We start from the raw sequence: 19,221 nt of genomic DNA, 5'->3' as shown, positions 1-19,221 counted from the left end.
AAGGTTTAAATAGAGAGATAAATTCATTTGGGAACTTTTTTGGGTCTTTATGGGTTAATGTAATTTACACACTAATGTCAACTGGCATTTTATTCTCCTAATTCCCCTTCAACTTGACACACTGAACCTTTCCAAATGTTTCCTATTAGCGTCCAGTTCTTTTTGTTTGTGCTGGTCTGATGTGGCAGGTAGTTGAGAGTTGTTCATGTGATTAAACACAGCAACTGTGAATCCAGCTGCTTGTTGGTGGATTATTTGTTTTGGCCGTCGGCTGCAAACTTCTGCCAGTGTTTTTCTTTCTTTCTCTTTTAACCTCAATCAGAATCACAACAGAACAGAAGGTGTGTTCCTGGTCTCCCTTTAATGTTTTTTAGGTGATTGGTACGAACTCTCCCGTGAACTTGACCAGGTTGTTTCTGTGTTTGTGACAGTCGATGCAGAGGTCAAAGGTCAAACCGGTCCGTATGTGTGTGTGTTGAACATACATGGAAGCTGGTTTGCGTGTACGTGGCGCTCTCTCCCTGCCGTCTTTATCATTGACCTTTCCACATTCCACAACCTGCCTGTGGAAGTTGTCCCTCATTGGCTGCAACACTGTGTGCTTTATTTAAACTGGGCTTTGGGATTGGCAGATTTGTGTGTTTCTGGCGCTGCGAGCTGAGTGGACCTGTCCCTGCTGTATTTTTACTCTCACAGGAGTGTCAACAGGCCTTTTTTATTCCGTCGACACCTTGTGGTCTGGAACAGTGAAGATAATGAAACAAATAGAGGCTGGGTGGCTTTGAGTCCTCAGCAGGTTGTGGACTGATCACTGATTTGACTCCTGTCTTTTCAGAATATGGATGATAATTTAGCCAGCAAGTCCCTTTCATTTAGACAGTTTATTTAACTTGACAAGCAGGGCGGCATGTTAACACCTCACTGATTTAGGAATCTTGTAAAAATATGGGTGTAGAGTGATAATAATAAGTAACACCTGTAATTACCTGGTATTATTACATGAAAATATATGGAAGTCGGAATAAGTAATTATCATACTATAACATACTATAATGTTCGGTACTGTAACTAAAATTTAGCATCTGCTCAAGTGGAACTATAAAAATACTAGAACTTGTTACCTGGAAACACTGTTTTCTATATATGAATAAAAATACCATGGTATCTGTTTCTATTTGTGTCCACGGTAGTGTTAGATTAAACCTAATGTCATAACGCTGTATTTATGCACTTTTTTTTTTTTTTTTGCATAAGGTGTTCCTGTCCTGTAAAAATTGAGCTAATGCATATGATTGTAGATGGAAACAGTAGAAACAGTTCTGAGATATTGAACATTTAACTTATGTGGCCAATCCTTGAACGTGTGGGCTGGTAATATGCAATTATTTCTCAGTGTCACACATTAAAACACATCTGAGATGGAAAACAGCAACAGAATGCTCTACTTCCTCTATTCTTTTAATCAGTCATGTGTAATATTGCCTACAGCGTCACCTTCAGACCAGATTGTGTTTTTTTTTTTTTTTTTTTTAATATTTGAAACCAGTTTGACCTGCACTTTATTTGCATGTTCTCTGTTTTCCATACCTTCACTTTGTAGATCTGTTTGTCTGAACTTCTGAACCAGGGCACTTTTGGATGGTTGGGAAATTTTTTTTTTCTCTCTAAATTAAAAGCAGTTGTTTCACTCACCTGCTGCATCATGTTAAAACACCACAATAATACTTCTACTGGCAGGTAAACACAGTAAGTGAGATCAAGTAAAATATGACAAATGTTATCATTATCCTGCTTATTGAAACAGATGGAGAGCATCATTCTTTGAAGATGTGGATAAATGTAATAAAACATTGTTTCTGCACCTTACATTAAGGTTGGAAATTATGCGTCGACCCACAGTAATATTTGTGTTCTGGGATCATATTACCATTGAATGATGCTCAGTACAGTGTAGAGCTGCTACATAATATTGTAAATGCACTTAGAAATCCACATGCAGTGCTCCTTAGAAATTTACCTATCAGAGTATAATTATGTACACTGAAAGTCCGTTATTGATTTGTTAAAGAAGCGTCTAGTTTTTTTTTTTTTTGTTTGTTTGTTTGTTTTTTATGTCCCACTAGCCTGACATTGTGAGATGATGACACACACTGATATGTATCTGTGATCTGTATTTTACATCATATTTAGTATTGCCCAGTGAAGGTAATACGAAAAATTGTAAATGAAATTGGAGAAGAAATGCCAAAAAAAAAAACATACAGAGTTGAGTCCAGCTGATCCCAGCTGTGGAAAAGTGGCCTCGAAAAAGTGTGTGTGCACTTTAATGAAGGGGGTATAACCTGTAGGTCACGATTTTTAGCAAGTCACAAACATGCCAATGGTGACAGTATTTGACTTTAATGCAGTAAAAACTCATAATAGTATGTACTGTCACATGAAACTGTAAATGCATTTAGAAATCCACATGTCTGTTAGACAGTAAATCCACTGAAAAGCCCTGTCTTTTTTACATTCACATCCATCTACAGATCAGGTGAAGTGCACTGTCAGCTGACAAAGCAGGTAACAGAATACACCTGTCCATCCAGATTCACCACACGTGACTGAACCAGGAGGTGAAGGGTTTTAGAGTCTGGAAGGTTTAGGTTTTACCAGACCCTCCACCTTCTCTATCTCTTTCTTTCTCTCTCTCTCTCTCCTCTGTCGCTCTCTCTCTTTCTCTCGCTCTCTCTCCCCCTCGCGCTGTCTCCCTCCCGGTGACGTCATGATACTGGGCCTCGTGCTGCTGAAACCATAGGAATGCGACACACTTTTTATTTACAGCTCGAGACCAACCCACGGAGCTTTGTTCCTCGCGTGCGTGTGTTGTTTTCCACGCCGCCGCGCGTCACTCTTGAACCGTGTCCGTTCGGGTTTTTTCGGAGGTCGAGCCGAAGCCGAACGCACCTCGCGTCTGTTCACGGAAACAACTTTTCCGTCGGTGTTTTTTTTTTTTTTTTTTTTTAAATCCCCCGTCGTCCTCAGCTGTGTGTCCGACATGAGATCAGGTGGATAGAGGGACGTCCACGGTGAGTATCCCCACGTCCACGGCGGGGCTTCCTGCTCCACGTCCCGGTGTTTTGTGCGTGAAGGCTGTTATGAAGGTGGAATACACAACTTCACGGCTGCGTTCGTGGGAGTGAAAGTTAATCTGGGCCACAACAACAAAACTCCGTTGTTAGAATCTCACAGCGTGGATTAACTGTGAGTTAGGAAAAAGCATAATAAGTTTATTGTTTGCCTCGTATGAAGGGGGGTCACAAGAAAGCAGCCAAGAACAGGGTGAAGAGATGATTTCTGCTGCAAATACACTGGATGTCTGTCTTTGAAACCTCCTCTGAAACGTGTCAAATGTCTGTATAATAGTATAGATCAGTGTCATTAAAATAAAATAAGAAAATACAATACAAAAAATAAAGGCTTTGCAATATATCATGTCAGATTTTTTTGTTTACATTCTCAGCTGTTTAACCCATCAAGACCCAGTGCTACTTATCTAGCAGTTCCAAAATATTTTTTTTTCTCTAAATGTGCCTTTTCTTAACTGATTTATCACCACTTATTATAATATTATCCTCTGCATTTTGCGATTTTTTTGGTGTAAATGATGCATATTCCTATATTTAATTCACTGATCATGTGGATGTTCATTAAAACTCAGAGCAAATTCAAAGGTTATCATACCAAAAACTGAGAAAACTGAAGTAAAAGTGACTTTTTCAGCAAAATATACCATTAATTGAACATAAACCCAGTGTGTCTATCCACTATCATTGATCCAACTCCATGGGTTTTACTGGTGAATCAGTGTTGTAGAAGATGACCGTGTTTCCACGGTAACTACCTCTGAGGCTCTGAACATCCAAATGGGTCATATCTGATGACCATGAAAAGATGACAAACTTCCCAAAGTTTCCTCCACAAAGAAGTGTTCAAAGTCGCATAATAACCCAATCTGTGCTAATTTTCTTTACTTTAATGTAATTTAAGAAAGTGAGTCTTGAAATATGACAAATGTGCTCATTCTCTCTTTTATTTCTCTCTGTTGAAAGTGACAGAGCATTATTTATTATGAATCTTGAAGATACAGATAAATGTGGTAAAACATTGTTCTGGCACCTTACATTAAAGTTAAAAAATACTCATTGACCCAAAATCAAGTAATATTTCTCTATATTACAAATAAGAACCCAATCTGTGCTCATTGTTTATATGATGCATGTGATATAGTTTAAGGAAATGAACAAAAGAAGCATTGAACCAGTTTTTATCTTGATGTCTTGTTTTGTTGTGCCATTTTCAACTTGTCACATCTTTAATAGATAATCTTAAACCTTTAATGAACCTTTAATTTATTAAGAAGTAATGATTTGACATTTGTAATAACAGGTGTCAATGTTAGCTGATAGTAGAATGTTGTACTAAACAAACACAATAAGAACTAAACAGCTCCTACAGGGAAACATTATTTAGCATTACTTTCATGACATTATTATTTATTGTTGATTATCTTCGATCTAATTAATTGATTTATCTGCTTGTTTTCTTGATTAAGTAATTCATTATTTGATAAATAAAGAAAAATACAGTTCTTAAGAGTTTAAAATGGAATCAGACAAAAATCACTCAAACTTATTGATTTATCAGAATACTCCGCGATAGATGAACTAGTCAACTGCTGATTGATGAATTGTCAGGGTTCTACACATCTTGAATGAAACCTGTAACAGATTAAATTTCATATTGTCTGAACAGTAGAGTTCAGAGCAAGGTCACAGTGAATACCAGACATTTGGATCCGTTTGTTTTATTGCTGTTTACATATTTCTTTTATATTCTGGCCGTATCTAGATACAGAGACTCTTCAATGCATGTGTGTGAAGGTTCTAAGCTGATTTAACAGACTTGTGCACAGTTGTGTGTGATTGTCAGGTCAGCTGTTGGACTCACTCATGTGTCTTTCTTTGCACAAGTGTTGGTGACACATGGAGATGAGGGAATAGCAGATCTGTTCACTCAGTCACTGCTGCTCTGAATGCTGGGTTTTGGTCTTTAACTCGGTTGGAAGTTCAGCTCTTGTGCTCTTACTGTTTGTCCAGGAATCTTTTTGTTCTTTAACAAAATGGAGTTGTTTGTTGTTCTTAGTCTGAGATACACATCGGACCGGCAATGCTTCATTACATGACAGCTTTTTAACTTATGAGATGGTTATATGATATTAAACTATTCTTATTATCATTGACAGTGAACCTCAAAGCAGTGGAAACACTTTAAATACTTCACCTTGAAACTCTGTAATGTGTTAGAAGTGTGGTTCTGAAAACGTTGATATTGGATTTGTTTGAACAAGAAATATTGAGATGAATTCAAGTAGTAGAGGAAAAAGAAAATATTTTGTCTCTTTAGAAAGGGATGCGAAATGCAGGACCTCCTATTGAAGAATATAAGAAGAGAAACAACCACACACAGCAGAGATACTCAGTCCAGTTTAGGAGACTGTTAGAGCAACATTTGCTCATTGTGTCCTGATTTCAACCTCCTTATTAGTGATGGTTTTAACTCATAAAGACCCAGTGCTACTTTTATGGCAATTCCCAAATGAATTTTTCTGTCTATTTAACCTTTTATAAATGATATATCATCATTTATTATAATATTATCCTCTGTATTTTACTTTTTTTTGGTAAATCATATATTCTCCTATATTTAATTTACTGATCATGCAGAAAGTTGAGGGTTATTATATCAGAAAATGAAGAAAAATGTACTTTTTCAGTAAAATATATCATTAATTCGACATGGAAAACTAAGTGTCTCCATGTACTGTCATTTATCAGAACCTATGTGTTTTACTGGTGAATCAATGTTGCAGAAGATGACGGTGTTTCCATGGTAACTGCGGAGCCTCTGAACGTCCAAATGGGTCATATCTGATGACCATGAAAAGATGACAAACTGCATTTACACCATTTATTTACATGTATTGATAGGATTAGTGGACCAACAGGGATTAAACATTATAGATCAGTACATGGTTTTGGTTGACAGTTGAAGTTTGGGTCTTTATGGGTTAAGCTAAGATTCTGCACAGTCACTTTCACATGTTTTGGGTCCGGAGCGGGGTATCTGACATGCAGTGTAAACACAGTTCACAGAAGTGAACACTGATCACCCTCATCAAACTGAAGGTTAACAATTTTATATTTTTCATCCACATCTGCACAATTAACTGTCTCACAGGCTGCAGGTTAATTAAATAAAACCACGACAACATCTTGTCTATTTGTCAAATGACCAGTCAATCTGGGGGTTTACAACCAAATATATCTCAAATTTTAACCAAAATGTCTGAATTAACCCAAAAACAATATGAATTAATGCAAGTTTCATCTACTTCTACTATGCAAATATTGAGACCTGGTTCTACGTCTTCTTTGTTGTTTGTACCTGTTCCAGTTTGACATAGTGTTTCATACAATACCATAAGACCTGTTCTGGTCAGAAGAGGGATTTTTGATGTTGTTTCAGACTTTTCCACATGTCAAAGCCGCGAGTTTCTACACGTCTTCATACATGATGTCATTTCACTCTTGTTTCTTGTTTGTTGTATTAATTCAGTCTCCTCATTGAAAATCTTTTATTATTCTTTATCAGTACAGCAACTTACATCTTCTCTCTGCTACAAAAACCTTCAGATCAGTTTTGTTGATCCATAATTTGTCCTTCAGCTCAAGAAAATCAAGTAGAAATTAAATTAAAACAGGTAATCAGTGAGTTATTTATAGAATAGTGAGCCTGTCTGCCATGGAAACGCAACATCCCTTTAGTAGTAGTACAGTCTCATCAGAAACAGGTGTGTAAACCAGGTGAAAAAGATGCCAATGAACAACCCCCCCCCCCCCCCCCCCCCCACACACACACACACACACACACATATAACCTCTGTCATATGGTGACTAAGCAGGAAATTAATCCAATTTCCCTTCAAGAAAAGCACCAATGTAATACACAACACATTCTTTTCTCCATCACTGCCTGCACTTACTCTTGTATCTCTCCCTAATGTTCAGTCATTCATTCATGAGCCATTGTGTTCATACTGTTTCTCGTCAGTGTAGCTGCCAGTGCAGTGTTGTAACAGCCTGTGTATTTGCTGTAATCGTAGACAGATGTTACCAGGCCCGTTGGTGTAATGTCGAGGCTCAGACCGACACACTCTGACGGGCATTAAACCAGTCGGTAGCCTCAAGGTCACTCGCTGTACGGTATGTTTGCACAGCACTTTATAAATCTGGGAAATGCTTGGACAGAAGCGCTGTGTGTGTGTGTGTGTGTGTGTGTGTGTGTGTGTGTGTGTGTGTGTGTGAGTGTGAGTGAGACAAAAGCCTATTAATTATCAGGCCTGATTCAGCAGCGACGTACGAGCACCATTACAATGATGGAAACCTGAGCACCGCTATCTGCCTTTAGCCGACTCACTTTGTCAAACACTGTCCCTATTCGGACTCGTACCTGTGTATTCATGTGTCGGCTTTAGTAAACACCGCTGAAGTGAGCGTCTGGATCACGGCCTGAGCTGGTAGGTCTTTGTACAACACCGGTCCTTCTGGCAGGTTACCATCTGCTCTTTACAAGCTGATGGACATGTTTGGAGTCACCTGTCATCTTGTTGTGTTTGTCATCAAGCAGAATTTTACCTACAAACAAACCACAGGTAAATCTGGTTCTTGATTTTAAGATTTTATGGCCTGTTTTTGAAGCATGTAAGGATCTGAGTCCAGCTTTTATATGCGACTTTCTTGCTCATTTCCTCAGATCTTCTAGTCTGGTCCTTCTAAGGGCTCCTTTATGCTCTACGTTAAAGACGCAGACGGATACAGATGGAGCGTTCTGTCTGTCCTCTGTGTACATTCCGTGTGTAATTCTGTCAGTTTTCTGGGAGCTTGTGGACGCGAATCCAGATGGAAAATACAGAGCAGTACCACTGGGAATTGTGGAGGCAATGTTGAGAATAATTTCCAGAAATAGCTGAACTTTTCAAAGAGCGACTGTGTGAATTAGTGAGAAACTCCAACATATTTATGGCAACTACCCTTCTCAATATCAACATTAGTGTCCACATTAGTAAAACCTCCTCTGTCGTTGCCATGTTTGTTATTACTGACTTTCTTCTTCCCAAAAAATGTTACTCTTCTTCGTGGTATTTGGACAGTATGGTAATTACAACCGGCACCCTCTGGTGGGTTGATTGAGAAATGCTCATTCCAACACATTGGATGCATGGAAGTATGAAGGCAGTGACGCATGACAACATTAGAAACGGACAAACCTATTTATGCATAAATGAGCCTCAGTGGTTCCTAGTTCAGGCTTTGTTTCTCCTCCTCCTGCTGAAAGATCTCAGGATCCTAAACTCCTATTTTGTCCACAGTAATGTTGATGTTTTTCTAAACTTCTGTCCACATGGCAAGGTAAAACCAACTTCAAACATGTCCAAAATCTGACAAACCATAGAGGTTGTTGTCCAACCTGTGGACACCGTGTATAATGGTGGACGTATCACATTTAGAGGCTTTAGTCTGTCATGAAGGTCTGGTTCAGTTGTAAACTCTTGTTACCTTAAGTGTTGGTTGTGGTTGTGGAAGTGTATTCTTTACATGATGTGGATTTGTCCATAATGCCGGTCTGGTCTGTTCTGGTCCGTCTCTCAAAGGTATCGGTGCTGACCTCCATCTACTGCAGGTCAGATTTATACACCTGGATTTGATGTTTCAGGTGCATCTTCATTACACAAACACATAATAAACATGAGCAGAATGGGATGAGACGCCATCATTTATGGTCTGTACATTTCCCATGAACACACGGATACACACAAACAGTTAAGAAAATATACACTTTGAAAAGTGTTTTGCAACCTAAAACACTATTTTTGTGCAGATGTGAAAAACAAAAGAACAGAAAAATATCTGTTTTGTAAAATATATGCAATAGCGTGGACAGGACGTCAGTATCTATGTTTAAACCTCTTCTAAAAACTCACTTTAATTGTACAGTATGGCCTAATCTTAATTTAAAAAAGAATATTTTTTGTATTTTTATTTATTTGTCTTCTGTTTTATGTTTTAGTTGTTGTTGTTGTTGTTGTTGTAGTAGTAGTAGCAGTAGCAGTACCCATAGTAGTAGTAGTAGTAGTAGTAGATTTATTATTACTTTGACTGCTCAGTTTCTTGTCAAAGCACATTTTCAATACTGGCTGGTTATTTGGCCTTTTCTTGCTCCAAACTTTCATTATTATATTGGCCTTTAAAAAAACACTATCTGTCAATGCCTAATTTTAAAAGAGGTGAACGACATGCACATCCAAAAAATAAGAGGTGTGCAGGACCCCCCCCCCCCCCCCCAAAAAAAAAGATGAAAAAAATAAAGGGAGGTCCGCACAACCTGTAAGCTCACAGGTTGTACGGACCTTCCTTTATTTTTTCAATGTCTAATTTTACCCTTGAAGATCTAGATGGGAGTCTGGGCTAAGAATACTAGGCTTGTTGTTAATGTTTAATAACTTGTGGGTTTAAGTTCGAACCCTATCCATTCAATCAGATAAAGTGTCTGTTTTGGCTTGTCAGGACATTCGGAGGTTAAGTAGTGACTATGTATAATGTATGAATCCACATGTTCAATCCATAATTTATCAAAAACATGTCTTTGAGCTCATCTACGTGGTCAGAAAATGAAATAGAAATGGATCTACCTGTTTTTCACTGGGAATATCCTTGGATAACATTCTTAGTGAAGGATAGGTTCAGACCGAAACAACTTTCTAATTGTTTTCTAATTGATTTATAGGAACACAGACTCCTTAAAGAGCCCAGACAGTGTTTCTCCTTCTTTCAGACAGACCGTAGTGTGAGCCACACCTTTGTCCAACAGAGTGGAGATGGATCTGAACACTACATGAGACTAAATAAAGATGAGTCTTGTAAACATCCGACTAAGAATCCAGTTGTAGTGACATAATGATTTATTCTTTGGAGATGCTCTGAAGTGTGTTTTTGTTGGCTCTCTCAACACCTCAGTGTTCGAAGAGTCTTCTCAGGTCGCTAGTTATGAAAGGTATGTGTCACTGGAGCGACAGAAGTCATTAGCGCTGAACCAGGAAATGTCTGGCCTTTGCTTTGTCTTTTATTGAAGGCTGTGAATCACTACAGTGACTTAAACCAGATGGAGGATGTCCAGATATCGGAGATCATCACAGTGTTACAACATTTTCAACATTAGACCGATATGTCCAACGCTGCAATAAAAACACAGTTTAATCACAAGTTCAGTACTTTTTCCTCCTGGGTTTCAGACGGCTTGGGTTCTGGAGGACATTTGGAAATAATATAGAGATATGTGTGTTATTTTGGACCATTATCCTTATTATAATTGTAAATAATTATAAATTTGATGACATTTATTGAATGCACAGATGGATTGTTGAGTATTGGTATCATCATCTGATGTGAAGTTAACATTTATTTAGCCAAATATCCTTCTTTTTCCCTGTGTGAAATCTATTCTTAGGTGCTTTTGAGTTCATTATTAATAACTTAGTTTATGTAAAAATAATGCAGATTAATCAGTCATCTTAACTATCTTTGCTGGTTACTGTAATGTATTCCACGCTTCAATATCTTTGGCATTTATCGCTCTTATCAGTTTCTTAAGTTGTGGGTATTTAAAATAAGATAAGTTGTAAACACATAGATGAGAATAAAGATTAAACACAGTGAAATATAGAATTTGAAATAGAATATGAACCCTTTAAATACTAAAGTCACAATATTGCGATAAGCTCCTGATAGGTTCCAAATCTTGTTACCACCTCCCTCCAATAGATGTCAGACATGTGCCGCTTCAATTCTATTACCATTTCAGGGCGTGTTTCTATTAAAAGTGAAGAAGAAAATCCAGTTCAAAAGTGTGGTCCTGAGCTGGTTTAGTAAGTAAGTAAAGTTTATTTAGTTTTAGTTTGGATGGATAAGGACAGATTTGTCTACTCTGCTGCTACTAAAACGTACTGCATTTTACTTTCTACTGTTTAAGTTTATTTATTTTAAGGGTAAGAAAAAAAAAAAATACAAAGAAAATTTCCATGTAAATAGTGTATGCTCAAAGTTCAATTTTACAAAAAGTTACCCAATATGGCCGCCACCCTGTGACAATACAATTGTATGAAAATTAGATGAGTAAATTTACTCCCATCATAAACTTGGGGTCATGCCCGATGTTTTTTCATTTACAGAATGACTTCCAAGCTACAGCTTTTTGAAACCTTGATATCAAAACTGAATATTAAAAAAACAAAAACAAAAACCAACAACTCCTAAAGGATTAAAATAAAAAGAGAAGAGTGCAGGTTAAACTATTTCAGTTGTCATATGCAGCGCTAAAAAGAAATGTTTTCATCTTGGATATAATGATATAGTTAACTAGACTACTGATGTTTTTACACTTATTTGGCTAAGATGCTCCTGTCCAGGTTAATTCCAGGTAATGTTTGTGCAGTCGTTGCTGTAGCCATGAGTCTGTTCTGTGAATAGTGGTTTCATTATGTCAGTTATCAGAGTCTAAAGGTGTGTTTCTTATCAGATCTACTGGTCTTTATCAGTTTGGATCTGTTCCCCTTCTGGATCATTTCACCACATCCTGCCCAGTCACTGCCTCCGAACAGCAGCATAATAATAATAGTATTGTTTGTGTTTGCCAGCGCAGACCACCCATGCACAGTAAGTGAATGGAGCTGGAGGACGGAGCTCATCATCCGGAGCTCATCAGACAGGCTTTCTCACTGCTCAGCCAGGCATACATGGGCAGCAGTGGAGCAAAGCAAGGCCAGAGAGGCAGGAAGGCAGGGAGGCAGATTAAGGAGAACACACTTTAAAGCAGGGGTGTCAAACATGCGGCCCATGGGTCAAAACCAGACCGCCAAAGGGTCCAGTCCGGCCCATTGGATGAGTTTGTGAAATGCAGAAAATACACTTAACATATTAACAATCCAGGGTGTCGAAATGATTTTAATTCAGGTTCCACATACAGACCAATTTGATGTAAAGTGGATCGGACCAGTAAAATGATGATGATGATGATGACAGACCGATCTGCACTGGAACAGCAGGGAAAACACCATTGATAGTTGTTCAAAGAGGAGTTGGCTGTTGTTTGTGTGAGGGGGGGCTCTTTGCAGTTTCTGTTTTCAGAGACCATTTACAGTGTTTGCGTGGGCCGTCATTATTTTACTACTGTCAGGTTTTCCCTCTGATGTTGCGTTCCGTTTGCCGAACGTAATATATACTTTGACCCTATAAGAGTGGATGCACTTAAAGCTCTGTGGTTTGTGTGTTGATTGTGATTGTTACAAAGAATAAAGGAGAAAGGTGTACAGAGAACAGTGCACAGTGTAGTTTCCACAGCAGAGTTTTATCCTTTTACTACATGTCTTTTCTGCTACACATTCAGAGTTTTCCCATTTTGTCTGCGGTTGTTAGGTTGGTTGGTTGTATTTCTTATTTTCATCTGTTTATCTTACGTATTATTTTGTCTTGTATGTCATGGATACTGATTGTTTTCTTAATTGTTTCCCCTGATTTCTTTTTCTTTGTTGTAACTGTGAGGTATTTTGTAACAGTGGTTCAGAAAAGGTGCGTTATATAAATTATTATCCTACAAAAACTGGTTAACATCTTTAAATTAAAGAATAATAATCACCACATCTGTGGAAAAAAAAAAACTTCGAAAAGCTAAGCATCATCTTGGTGCAAGTTTATTTGAACTAAAGTATGAATTATCGAATTTCGTGTTAGTCATTTTAAAGTTTAAATTTAAGAAAAATTAAAAACTATCACACCCTGGGAATGTAACAATATATTGTAACAATATATTTGCTCATATTGGCCACTATCGTATTGTCACATCGGGCATCATTTCACTGATGACAGTGTTGATGTTTATCTCGTAGTGTTTTGTTAATGTTTTTTTTTTTTTTTTCCCCTTCGGTTTTTCAGGTTAATAGTTAGCAGTTTAGTATATTTAAACATTTTATAATTTAATTGTACTTTTATGCACTAAAACAAAGACAGAGTTTGCCCTCGTCATTATTTATAGGCTATTATGTTATTATTTTACTGGTCCGACCCACTGGAGATCATATTGAGCTGAACGTGGAACCTGAACTAAAAGGCGTTAAGGCCTGTAGAAGTCATCTGGTCCAGTACTGATGAATGTGAACGTGGTCTGTGGATCTGTATCCGTCCATAAGTGGACAGAAGTCCCAGTGTTTAGAGGAGCAGACACCTGTCACTGGTCACCTCCTGGGGTTTCTGTCACAGGTTTGGGTGTTTTCTGGGTTTAAGTGACTGTCCACCTGCTGCAGCTGTTCATCACAGTCCTGTTGTTTCCTCTGACCTTCACCTGTTCTTCTAACACCTGTTCTAACATGTGTCTGGATGACACTCATGTGAAACAGACCAACAATAGGGAACAACTGGTTTTATGTGTTTTTTATCTGTTCTATAGTTTAGATTGTGGATATGACTTTCATACCTAAATATTAATCATGTTCAAGGTTTTACCTGGACTTCACTTCATATATAGATGGTTTTTCTTTCTTTCTTTCTTTCTTTCTTTCTTTCTTTCTTTCTTTCTTTCTTTCTTTCTTTCTTTCTTTCTTTCTTTCTTTCTTTCTTTTTCTTTCTTTCTTTCTTTTTTCTGTCTTTGCCTCTTTCTTTCTTTCTTTTTCTTTCTTTCTCTCTCTCTTTCCTTCTCTCTCTCTCTCTCTCTTTCTCTTCCTACACATGACCAGCTTCTACATTGCTTATCTCATTACGGTGATTACATCTTACTGAGTAACAGTTTAAATTATATTTATTTATTTATTGCTGTGAAAACCTAGTTTGTTATGGTAGAAAATTATTACTTACAGTCAGAGCATGAAAATATTTTCATGCTTTATTAAGTTAGAGGTAGAACATTTATATTTACATTTTTGGAAACAAAGATAAGAATTTAAACCAAACTAACCAATGCAATGGTGTTTATCCCAATATAAAACTATATTATGATATTAGTCATTATTGTTTTGTATCTGAGACCCCTGTTTGAAAAGAAACACCTGAATGTCCACATACTTTTGTCCATATAGTGTATCGTAACATAACATCCATATAATTCAGTATCTTTTTCCTCCATATGTTCATACTGGAGAAAAAGTCATGAATCCGATGTCATGTTTGAGTCCAGACCTCTGTGATCTTCGTCCTCCTCAGCCTCAGTTACCCTCTGACCTTAGCATTTCTTGGCTCCATGAGGCAGCTGTAAATATTGTTTTTCACTCTCGGCTCCAGATAACTCCAGATGCAGTGAAAAAAGACTCTGAGTACTTTGAGAACCACAGTCTGTTTCAGGCCAAACCGCTGTCTACGTCTGTGAGACACTGAGCGTCCCAACATGACGGTTTTCCACCTGATTTATAACCTTTTGCAGCTTCTTCTTTTGCTCTCATTACAACATTATGGCTCAAACTAGAACGACGACTGTTCCCATCCTGCTGTTAATACATCAGAAGGTGCATTGATCAGTGCTGTTTTACTTCATAGGTTCTATGTGGCTTTCTGGAACAGCCCTAATGAATTCCATCCCTCCTTAAGACAGTAGTTTGTGTCTTGGAGTTCAGATGCATCGATCGACTGTATCGCTGTTTGTGCCAAACGCTAATGATGTGATTTATAACCCTCCCCTCTGCTGTCACCAGACACATTACAACTGGTAAGAGGCATTTATCACCGCTGTTGTAAGTTCGCTGTTATGAGACAGTTGTGTTAATGGCTCTAAAATCCAGATTTGGGTCGAGGCAGTTCCTGTTTGTGTGTTGAAAACAGAGGATGCAAATATTGTTTACTCCAGTAGAAGTACAAATACCTGCATAACAGTACAAGTACAGATTCAACCGGTTTACTGCAGTAAAAATGAGGAAGTTCATGCTCTGAAATGTCCTTCAAAGGCTTATATTTGACTCTTGTGCTGTTATAATACTATCATATTGACTTTAATACTGATAGAATACTATCATATATGTAATTATAAAGTTGAGATACAAGGTTTCATCTTCACCTTTTACTTTTGTCTTATTGTGTCTGTTTCTGTGGTTTTGTCTTTATCTGTGTTTTGTTTTTAGTTTAGTTTTGTTTAATCTTTTTTAGCCATTTCATTCTGTCTTTTGCAGTTTTATCTTGTGTTGTTTATTTCAGTTTCATCTTGTTGAATCTGTTACTTTGGTTTCATCTTCTTGCATCATTTTTTTTTTTTTTTTAACATCATCTTTGTCCTGTTCATTTCACTCATTTTATGTATTTTGTTTTAATGTGTATAATGTATGCTGGTTTTTGCAACATTAAAACAAAATTAACAAAATGAGCCTTAAATAGTGAAATTAGACAGTACTTTTTTTTAAAGTTTTGTTGTCTTATGTTGTTTTTATTGTTCTTTTACATCGTTTTTGTCTCACTGTTTAACATTGGTTTTGTGTTGTGTTTTTGTGTGAGGTTCACCATTGTTAGGGTCTTTTCTGTGCTTTTTTAATTTCATGAATTTAGGTTGAAATCTGTATTTATGTGAAGTCATGCAACAATACAGTATAAATATACCTGATAATTCTGCTCAAATGCATTAAAACTTAATGATCCTGTTTTGAAGGAGTTGAAAGTACAGATCATTGTGTAAAATGTAGATAAAAAGAGTTACTTACATGCACTGTGGATACCTTGAAACTCAACTCCAGGTTTGTACTGTAACATGTTTTCATAGAATATTTATGTATTTGGCTGTTAAAAGGGTTGGTTGACATTTAGCTTTGTTAAATGAACAGGGCTTCTGCTAAAGCACATGTGGTGATTTATATTCTCATTAAACCTCCATGACTTTCACAGTCATTTCTCCGCTGAGCTTGTAATTAAGCTTTGTGGTAGAAGAGAATCTGAGCTGTGCTGTTGCTTTGTGTTTGCGTACTCGGTGTTTCCTCTGTGCAGCTGCTCTCATAGAACAACCCTCTGAGATCCATGTGGATGTAAAACACATTCACCTTCAGTCCGTGTTTTCACCGTGTGATACCCGACTCGTAGGACGGTGCCTGTAGGTGAATCTGACTGTGTTGTTTAGAGTGTGCTGTTGTTTGTGGGCGCTGGCTGTGAATGTGGGTTTTTCTTCAATGTGTTCCTGGGCGGGTCCGGCTCCACTTCAATAAACTCCTGCTGTGAAAGGCTTTATTAACGCCGCAGACTGTGACTCATGGCCTCCAAAGCCGTGACCCGCCCACACTGACCTCTGCAGAGCTCACCGCCCACCGTCCGGTCGTCCTGCTCCTCATGTTTCTGCAGATTTTTGTGTGTGAAGAAAAAAGGCAAACTGTGAACCTCTGTGTGATCTGACTGACAGAGCTGTAAGATTAGAAGGAGGCTGTTAAATGACACCGTCAGCTGCTTTTTATCCTCAGTCTGTGATTTCACTGAGCTGGGTGTGTCTCAGATGATGGACTTCATGTCATTTGTCAGTAGTCTTTAACAGCAGGGCTCCAATTAATGTTTCAATAGTTGACAAGTAATTGACTACTGTAACGACTAGTCATATTAGTCGACTATACGAACTGCAAAAAAAAAATCCAAACAAAACACAATGGCTGTTTTTACATTTCATTTTTACATCCATTTCATTTACATTCACTGCAGCAATAAAACACTGGCGTTCAGTTGTTCATCAGAAATATAGACTTATGTTTTTTCCACACTGGTCACTTTATTGTTAGAACAGCATTGGTTACTGTCGGCCGTAACCACACCACAATAACAAAAAGAAAAAAAATGAATGGGAAACTTAACTGGTGGCTCTGTCTCACTCATCCACTCTCCCTTTTCCGGCTCACACACATTCCTCACTGGCTCCGCCCCCATCCCTTTCTCCTCCATTCACCTGTCCATCATAGCTCCATACTCACACAGTCAGTAACTGCCGAACTTTCAAACAGTAACATTAACAATTACTGCAGGGTCGCTACAGTACATTTCATGTTTCATGTTTAGAATTGACTCATGTTGTGGAGTACACATCTGCTTTTTCTGTAAAAACCTTCTATGGCTCCTGTATTCTTCTTAATGCTACGTAGATGTTAACATGAAATTGTCAGACAAAATGACAACATTACCCTTTGAACTGTCATGATCCTACACACACACACACACACACACACACACACACACACAGACACACACACACACACACACACACACACACACAGTAATAGACTCAATACTAGTGTGGGAGCTAATTATGTTACAAAGTACATTTAAATCTTCCAAAATGCATTTCTTCTGTAAATATTCATCTGTATCTGAAATCGTCCAAGGGTGCACTAGGCTCAGCTCACAGATCTGACATGTGACAGTTTTCTTGGTTGTGTCGCATATAAAATGTTCCCAAATTTTGGACTAGGGCTGCACAATACTGGAAAAAACTGACATTGCGATTTTTTTCAGCACTGCGATTACGTATTGTGATATGAAAAAATACTCAGGAGGATATAATAGCTGTGTGATGCCGACGTAAATGGTCAAACAAATTAGTTGTGTTTCCTCTCATTGTGGCAACAGGTGCAAGACACTGTCGACACAGAACACATGTTTCAGTTTCATCCTTCTTGTAGCTGAAACAATTCCAGATAAATGATGTTGCTTTTCCTTTTGGCACCAAGTCTTCATTCTTGGTGATTTTCTTTTGTTTTTTGCTCATTTTTCAATGTTATTACCAGCGACTTACTCCATGTACAGGGGCGTGGTCTGCTTCAGCAAACTGATTAAGAACGATTGCGATTGGTGGATCGCTGTGTGCAGCGTGTGTCAGGTACCCTTGAAATTACATTAGAACATGTTGAGTTCATTTGCCTCCTACATTGCAGGACCTGCGATGTGACTATTGCGCACTTGTACATCGCGATGACAATGCACGAACGATGTATTGTGCAGCTGTACTTTGGTCCGTTGATTTCTGGTAGCCTCATTTCAGTGACTTCTCCTGCTGCCCCTTCTGTTCCCAAGCATTAACGTACATGTGCTGCCAATGCATCAAAGATTTGATAAAAAGGAATGTTTCACTCTGAGCTACTTCAATTGACTACGGAGAAATGTTGATCATGGGATTACATGCTGTGGGATCCACACGATGACATCACTAACGACCTGTCGACTACTAAATTAGTCGCTGACTAGTTTTACCGTTGGATATTAGTTGACTAGTCATTGCAGCCCTTTTTTCCAGCACCAGTACAACTTATATAATGCATGACTCATCCTTAGATAAATGGAAACAAAGAATCAGAGACAGCAGAAGTTAGAGGTTATTGTTCACTTCTGTATGTGTTTTTATTGGGTGTGAATTGCAGCTCTGCAAGATGTTTTGGTTTTTACATCCAACATAGATGATGAACAGGTTTCACGCTGGGGTTCGATTCCCTTGTGATGCTAATAATAATCACAGTCATTTAGTTTATTCGGATTTTTTATGTGTTGAATATTCACTGGCTTTCAGATGCTACAGGTGTTTTTGTCTTATGTCTTGCACTTAATTTTTATCCTCTTTTGTCATTTTATAAAGAACAAAGAATATTTTAAATCTACAAATAACCATCTTTCAAGTTATTATTATTGTCAGTGTATTTTCAGTCGTTTCTCTAGATGTACATTCTGATGAAGTCGTGGTGAAGAACCAACACCTTATCTTCCTTTACATCTATTTATAGATGCTACTGATATTTTTAAGAGTATGTGTTTGCACCTGGTGAGAACATCCACTTGACAGCTATTCATGTATCAACACCCTCAAGTGTTCTCACACAAAATATCTAATATATGTAACATAAATCTCCACAGTGCGGATGTGCTGATGGATGATGGACAGGTTTAACACTTTTACCCAAGATGCCCCGGCTCAATTCCCATGTAAAACTTCATCACCATCTTCAATTTCGAAACAGTATTTTTTTTTAGTTTTCAGCTCCAGTTGCATTAGATTTAAACTGGAACAGATCATGGTTTGGATAAAAATAGAGATTTTCACATCATGAACATGTACTAAAAGGCCTTATTGTAGGTATTC

General features: G+C 37.8%; 1 protein-coding gene across 3 annotated transcripts in view; it reads left to right on the top strand.

Annotated features, from left to right (window-relative positions):
* Positions 1–19,221, top strand: part of pak4 (p21 protein (Cdc42/Rac)-activated kinase 4) — a 60,471-nt gene that overhangs the window by 15,133 nt on the left and 26,117 nt on the right. Inside the window, exon 1 of one of the 3 annotated variants that reach the window (XM_030152977.1) lies at positions 2,902–3,071. The exons of the other annotated variants lie outside the window; for them this stretch is intronic. The gene's annotated coding sequence lies outside the window, so the exon portion shown is untranslated. Of the gene's footprint in view, positions 1–2,901; positions 3,072–19,221 lie in introns of those variants that run through there. 3 annotated transcript variants of the gene reach the window in all.

This window comes from Sphaeramia orbicularis, chromosome 13 (genome assembly GCF_902148855.1).
Source record: "Sphaeramia orbicularis chromosome 13, fSphaOr1.1, whole genome shotgun sequence".
NCBI classification, from domain to species: Eukaryota; Metazoa; Chordata; class Actinopteri; order Kurtiformes; family Apogonidae; genus Sphaeramia; species Sphaeramia orbicularis.
The sequence above is the reverse complement of the archived record's forward strand: the minus strand, read 5'-3'. Positions and strand labels throughout refer to the sequence as shown.